Source organism: Rhinolophus sinicus, linkage group LG11, assembly GCF_036562045.2.
Source record: "Rhinolophus sinicus isolate RSC01 linkage group LG11, ASM3656204v1, whole genome shotgun sequence".
NCBI lineage: Eukaryota > Metazoa > Chordata > Mammalia > Chiroptera > Rhinolophidae > Rhinolophus > Rhinolophus sinicus.
Window position 1 is genome coordinate 28,005,412 of NC_133760.1, and position 8,159 is coordinate 28,013,570.

Sequence of the window (8,159 nt, forward strand, 5' to 3'; positions counted from 1 at the left end):
TAGCTTTTACTTCCCTTGCCTTTGAGGTCAAATTCATAAAATCCTCTTTGAACCCAAGGTCTATAAATTTATTCTATGCAGTCTATTGTTTCAGGTCTTATGTTCAGATCTTTGATCCATTTTGAGTTAATTGTGGTACATGATGACAGATAGCAGTCTAATTTAATTCTTTTGCATGTGGCTTTCCAATTCTCCCAGCACCATTTATTGAAGAGGCTTTCTTTACTCCATTGTATATTTTTGGCTCCTTTGTGTAAAATTACCTGTCCATATTTATGTGGGATTATTTCTGGGTTTTCAATTCTATTCCATTGGTCTGTGTGTGTTTTTCTGCCAATACCATGTCATTCTTAAAAATGCAATTAGAAAACAAAAATCCCTGTGCTCAAATCTGAGGTGCAAGCCTTCAGCTTTCTCTGAAGCTTCGTATAAATTCCACTATGCGTCTCTTCAAACAACTGCTTTTCAAATACAGTAAACCCTGACCTCCTCCAGGTCTCCAGTTACTCAGCTCACGGTTTGCAGGAACTTGTCCTGTTCTTGTTTCTTGCCACTTTTTGAAGAGTGAGGATTAGTGTGGCTTCACCTTTTGTAGTCAAGCCAAGACATTAGGAAATGATTTGGTTCAGGCAGTCATCAAGAAGTACCATATTTTGCCATGTATAATGTGTATGTTTTAGCCCAAATTTGTGAGAGAAAAATAAAGATGTGCATTATACCTGGGTAGTACTAATTCCGTATCTATATAAATGTTTTTAATTCTTTTATTTATGCTTATGGGTTAAAGTGTAACTCTATAAGTTAATAACGATATCCACATGCAAAATAATGTCCTGGAATACGATAATTGGTTTTGTTGAACTTTCGACTAACTTCAATGATGGAGTTCTTAGCCTTCTATGATGTGTAAATATTGTAAATTTTTTACGGGTACATAAAATTTCTTGTACCTTGTATCTGTTCTTATATTTCGTAATTATTTGTTACATAAAATTTCTTGTACCATAACATGTTACAAAATAAATGCTAAAATTCCTTTATAATGCAAAAAAACAAGTACCTAAAAGTAAAGAAATAAAAATTTGAATTAAAAAATTAAAATGAAAGATTTTTTCCCCCTGAAAGTTTGGGCTAAAAATGTGGGTGCACATTATACACAGGAATGCATTATATACGGCAATGTATGATATTTTATAATTAAAACTGATAATGAGCACTGTGATACTCCACAGTCATCTAAGTAGACATTTGACTTCACACAAAATACAAATGAATAAATGAGTGGTGTGAGCAAGAATACAAGAAAATCACTGAAAATTTGTATAGAAAAATGTTCACCTGTTTGGCAACACATCAAAAACAGTTAATTATATATTATTCGTAGGCATTAAAAGTTGTTCTTTTTTTGTTTTATTTTAAAGTTTTTTGGAATTTATTGATTTGTATTTAAAAAGAACTGTTGACAAAGGTTCACCAGAAATAATCTGACCAAGTGGCAAAATACAGTTAATAATACTGAAACACTACTAAAGTAATTCCAAGGCATATGGTTTATATGACATAACAATATCTCTTAGATGCTGTCATTGGTATGAAAACTGACTGCTACTCACTTTTCTAAGCACACAGTGGTATAATTAACAATATTCAATCACTTCTGTTCTTTCTTGATTATATAAAAATGAAAATACCAATTAAAAAACTAACATATCTTCTCTTTAAATGTTTCTTGCATTTCAATGTTTTCATTCAGCAGTTGGTGTGGTTTAAGAGCTTTTTCATTTACAAGTCAAACAACAATCCACCTAAAGGGAACTGATAGTCCATAGGTTCATAGTGCAAATAAAGAGTTCAGGAATGCAGCAACTGACATTTCTAAAATCCAAAACAATAAAATTCCTAGAAGATACATGCAATAAGTTCTGCTAAGCAGCTGGCCACAGAACTAGAACATTTGATAACTTTACCCATAATTTCAATGGGACTCCAAATATTTCCAAACTCAACTTGAACTCTCATCTCAGGCTTTGTATTTTGCTTTTCCGGTTTCATTAATAACACAACATGATTCAAATCGCTGAAGTATCCATTATAGTCAAGGGCATATCCTACAGCAAACTTGTCTGGAATCTGAAATCCAACAAAGTCTGGTCTATACCCAGCACTTGGAGGGATCCTTTTTACCAGCAAACTTGCGACCTTGAGCATTTTTGGATTATGCTGCTTGACCAAGAAAAGCAATTATCAATTATATCTTCAATTGTCAATTATATCTTAAACAATCAAGACATTTTTTCCAGTTAAAGTTGAGAAATCATCTCTAATTACTTTTATGTCTCCTGTTACCTGGTCATTACAGTAGCTCTTCAGTCTGATAAAATCTACAGTCGTAGGAATGGATCTATCACTATTTCTGTTCAGTGCTTTGATGTAATCCAGCAGGTCAGCAAAGAATTGATAGCCCACCTTGAGTACGCAGAGGCTGTGATGTGATGGTCTCCCATTTCCATCATCACACTCGAGCAAGCCATTTGGTCCTGGCTGTAATTAGTCTGTGAGGAATAAACACCTTTTCCAAATCCTCAGTGTAATGATTAGGTATACCAATAAATTGAGGTCATAACCTGGTTCATCATCACTAATCACGATGCTGGGGCTGCGAGTTGTCATCCTGGAACCAGCAGGTGCGCCGGCTGAGTGTGTCCCAAGTTGTGCTTTTCTTGAATAATTATTTAATGGTCTAAACCTAGCTGGACTTTCTTAGCTTGGTTCTATACCCTGTTACACTTGTATCAGTCAGGGGTCCCCAGAAGAGGGAGGCACACTCAAGATTCTGCCTGCTATTCATTTTATCTATGAGAGAGGGAGACAGAGACAGAGACAAAGGGCGAGGCAGAGACACCAGAACCCACTGTATTTCAGACTCCAAACTGCCTGCCATTAGCTTATGAGGCTCTGCGTGAACATTAAGATCCTACCCACATCTCCAATTTTATCTTCTCACTCTGCGCCGTTCTCTTCTCCAAACTTCCTGGTCTGCTAACTCTCAAACACATCTCTGTTACTGTCTTTGTCTTAAATAGACATTTTATAGTGTGCCATTTTAATTCCTTTGTCATAACTTTTACTATATTTTTGAGGTGTTTTTTTTTTTCAGTGGTTGCTCTTGGGACTACAATTAACATCTTACCTTATAAGAATCTAGCTCTGATTAATACGACTTAATCTCAATACTACAGATGTTTGCTCCTATATAGCTTTATTCTCTCCTCCTCCTTTGTGCTAGTATTGTCATACAGATTACATTTTTATGAACTGAATTAAAACATGCACACCGACACCAATTTATAAGTGCTTTATGCAGTTGTCTTTTAAATCAGATAGAAGAAAAGAGACTTACCAACAAAAATACATTAATAATGTCTTTTATGTTTACCTCTGTAGTTGCCTTTACTTTCTTTATTTCTTCATGTAAATTTAAGTTACTGTATAGTGACTTTTCATTTCAGACTGAAGGACTCTCTTTAGCATATCTTGCAGCGCAGGATTGCTAGTGATGAATTCTCTCTGTTTTATTTTTCTGAGAATATCTTAATTTCTTTTTAATTTTTGCAGGGTAGTTTTGCCAAATACAGAATTCTTGATTGCTAATTTTTCTTTCAGCACTTCAAATGTGTCCCCCCATTGCTTTCTGGCTTCTGCAGTTTCTGACGAGATACCAGCTTTTAGTCTTATTGATGCTCCTTTGAATGTGATGAGTTGCTTCTCTTGCTGCTTTTGAGATTCCCTCCTTGTCTTTCAAAAATTTGATTAGCACCTCACCCCAGTCAGAATGGCTATCATCAACAAGACAAATAGTAACAAGTGTTGGAGAGGCTGTGGAGAAAAAGGAACCCTCATACACTGTTGGTGGGAATGCAGACTGGTGCAGCCGTTATGGAAGGCAGTGTGGAGGTTCCTCAAAAAGTTACGAATAGAATTACCATATGACCCAGCAATCCCTCTCCTGGGTATCTACCCAAAAAATCTGAAAACATTTATACATAAAGACATGTGTGCTCCAATGTTCATTGCAGCTTTGTTTACGGTGGCCAAGACATGGAAATAACCAAAATGTCCTTCGATAGATGAATGGATAAAGAAGTTGTGGTATATATACATAATAGAATACTATTCGGTGGTAAGAAAGGATGATATAGGGACATTTGTGACAACATGGATGGATCTTGAGAGTATAATGCTAAGCGAAATAAGTCAGACAGAAAAAGCAGAGAACCATATGATTTCACTGATATGTGGTATTTAAACCAAAAACAACGAAAGAACATACAAACAAATGAGAAACAAAACTCATAGACACAGACAATAGTTTAGTGGTTTCCAGAGGGTAAGAGGGGTGGGGGGTGGGAGATGAGGGTAAGGGATCAAATATATGGTGATGGAAGGAGAACTGACTCTGGGTGGTAAACACACAATGGGATTTATAGATGATGTAATACAGAATTGTACACCTGAAATCTATGTAATTTTACTAACAATTGTCACCCCAATAAATTTTTAAAAAATTGATTATGATGTACCTTGGTGTGGGCCTTTTTCTGTTTATTCTACTTGGAGTTTGTTGAGCTTCTATCTACAGATTTTTTCAATCAAATCTGGGGTGTTTTCAGCCATTATTCTTCAAATATTCTTTTTGCTCCTTTCCTTTTCTTCTGGGACTCCCATTATGTTGGCACACTTAATGGTGACTCAGAGGTCTCTGCGGTTCTGTGCACTTTGTCCATTCATTTTCCTTTCTCTTCCTCAGACTGGATAATCTCCATTGACCTATCTTAAAGTTCTCTGATTCTTTCTTCTGCCTGTTCAAATATGTTGCTGAGTCCCTCTAGTGAATTTTTCATTTCAGTTATTATACTTTTCAAGTCTAGAATTTGTATTTGGTTCTTTTTCATAAATTCTGTCTCTTGATATTTTCTGTGGTGAGATACCATTCTCGAATGTTTCTTTAGTTCTTTATAAATGTTTCATTTAGTTGAACATATTGAAGATAGCTGATTTAAAGTCTTTGTCTACTGAGTCCAATGTCTGGGTTTCTTCAAGAACAGTTTTTATTGATTGCTTTTTTCCTGTGTATGGGCTATACTTGTTTCTTTGTATGTCTCATAATTTTTAATTGAAAACTGGAATTTTAAGTAATATAATCTGGTAAATCTAGAAATCAGATTTCTTTATACTCTCCCACCAGGATGTGTTGTTGTTGCTGTTTGTCATTATTGTTTTTGTTTGTTTGTTTGTATAGTGACCTTTCTGAAGTATTTCTGTAAAATCTGTATTCCTTGGTCATGTTTGGCCATTGAGGTCTCTGCTTGGTTTGCTTAGTGTCAACTAATTATTGGACAAGATTTTCTTAAATAATTTGAACCAATAAGTCTTTGACAAAGGATTTTGTGTGCATATTGAAGCTTGCTTTCAATACTCAGCCAGGCAGTTGATAATTTCATCTTATCCTTTACTTCCTGCTTGTGCAGAGCCTCAAGGTCAGCCAGAGGTGAGAATTTAGGGCTCTCTCATGTTATTCTTGAGCTTGCACATAACCCAACATGTATGTGTTTCTAAATTCCCAAGAATGAATTGGAGCTCATCATACATAGCTCTGTGAAAATCTCATAACCCAGCTTTTCCTTTTAAGCTTTTTTTTTTAAATAAAGCCTATTGTTTGCCCCAGCTGTTATCCACACCTCAGGCAACCATGAAATTAAACAATTGCTTCTAAATGTTTTTGACAAATGTCCCTGGGGAAAAGGCTTTTTTCACTAGATGAGCTTCAAATCAGGTGAAATAAAGACTGCCTTGCAAGTGGAATTGCAGGGAACCGTCATAGAAGTCAAATCATGAGAATTCTTTGGGAAGGAGGCTTTGAAGGAGCTGCAACCCCAGCTCCCTCTGCTGGCTGCCAGGCTACTGGATTTCCCCATGACTTCAGACTACTGGTTTTCAAGGTTACTGTGGAGCTGGAGAGAGAGTGTTAGAACGAGAGCAAGTTAAAAACTCCATAGTGCTTGCCATTTTTACCAAGATTTGGCCACTTTTCTTGAATAAATGTTCCTTGGGTTGGTGCAAGATTTTGGCTAATTTTTAGAATTCTGAAAAATTTAACTGGTTTTCTCATTGCTTTATGGGGGAGAGAACTTTTGGAAGTTCTGCAAATCCATGAGCCTACCCTAAAGATATATTGAATCAACATCTCAGAGAATTGGGCAAAAATCTGCATTTTTATATGCATCTCCAAGTAATTCTTATTAAACCCTAAAATCTGAGAAACGACCACTTCAAAATCATTGGTTGCCACCACATTTTAAAATCGACCTTACTGAGCAGGCAAAACAGTGGAATTTACATGGTACCAGAAACTTCAGAACCTGCAACTATGGATCATATCACTCTTTTCTTGCTTTCTTCACCTCCTGCCACATAGAGAATGGAAAACATCCCTAATATTAAGGATCTTATGTGCAAACAGTATGCATGTTGCCACAAGACCTTAATGTCCTTGTTTTCCATAAAACAGCTATTTTTCCAATGCCCTGAATGCTACTGGAGACCGTTAAAGGTGATGTGGTTTAAAGGATCTTAACCTTTGTGAGAACCATTTAAATCACATTGCAAAACATGAATAGAGGGGCGGCCAGATGGCTCAGTTGGTTGAGCGTGAGCTCTGAACAACGAGGTTGCTGGTTCGATTCCCACATGGGCCAGTGAGCTGCGCCCTCCACAACTAGATTGAAGACAATAAGCTGCCGCTGAGCTTCTGGAGGGGCGGCTGGATGGCTCAGTTGTTTAGAGTGCGAGCGTGCAACAACAAGGTTGCCAGTTCAATTCCCACATGGGATGGTGGGCTGTGCCCCCTGCAACTAAGATTGAAAACGGTGAAAATGGTGACTGGACTTGGAGCTAAGCTGCACCCTCCACAACTAGATTGAAGGACAACAACTTGGAGCTAATGGGCCCTGGAGAAACACACTGTTCCCCAATATTCCCCAATTTAAAAAAAAAAAAAAACATGAATAGAAATAAAAACAGCCATTTCCTGTTCTGATCTCTGCTTGAAAATTAACAACCTGAGGGGCCGGCCCGGTGGCTCAGGCGGTTAGAGCTCCATGCTCCTAACTCTGAAGGCTGCCGGTTCGATTCCCACATGGGCCAGTGGGCTCTCAACCACAAGGTTGCCAGTTCAATTCCTCGAGTCCCCCAAGGGATGGTGGGTTCCGCCCCCTGCAACTAAGATTGAACACAGCACCTTGAGCTGAGCTGCCACTGAGCTCCTGGATGGCTCAGTTGGTTGGAATGTGTCCTCTCTACCACAAGGTTGCCGGTTCGACTCCCGCAAGGGTTGGTGGGCAATGGCAACTGGACCTGGAGCTGAGCTGTGCCCTCCACAACTAAGATTGAAAGGACAACAACTTGACTTGGAAAAAAGTCCTGGAAGTACACACTGTTCCCCAATAAAGTCCTGTTCCCCTTCCCCAATAAAATCTTTAAAAAAAAAAAAAAAAAAAAAAAGGAAAAGAAAATTAACAACCTGCATAACTGGAAATCATAAATCAAATTAATAGGGAAGTAAATTACCATCTTTTACTTCTGAACTAAAGGCACACAGATGGGTGGAATTGAGCTCACACCCTGTTTTTAATAATATATTAAGCAGTCAATGATGTTATGGTGGTGATAATACAGTTGGCCAAAATTAATGCATATTGGGAGCTCCGTCTTTACTAACTCAGCCTGAAGAGCATACAGGGAGACTTATTTTTCAAAAAGACTCATAATAAGAACCTGTTTTGCAAGATGGGTGTGTGGATTTGCGGCGACCATGTGCAAGCTTTTCATGAGTGCAGCTTCTTCCTAAGGCTTCCTGGCCTGGCTCCTTTGCTAGCTGTACAGCTTTGGACTAGTTTGTTAACATCTCTAATTCCCATTTCCCTCATGTGGAAAGTGAACATAATAATGGTGTATATTCACAGAACTGCTGTGAAGATTACTGCCTGGCATAGCTTGCATGAAGCGTGCAGTGAGGCTGCTTATAATTGTTTTTATCATGGTGACATGGGAATGAAGTGCTCAGCATAGTGGCTACTGTGTCGCTGATGCCCTAAATCTGT

The 8,159-nt window shown here is 37.8% G+C and overlaps 1 pseudogene; it reads right to left on the reverse strand.

The window, feature by feature from the left end:
- Nucleotides 1–2,020: 2,020 nt before the first annotated feature.
- LOC109433898 (hypoxanthine-guanine phosphoribosyltransferase) lies at nt 2,021–2,670 on the reverse strand (annotated as a pseudogene).
- Nucleotides 2,671–8,159: the final 5,489 nt, after the last annotated feature.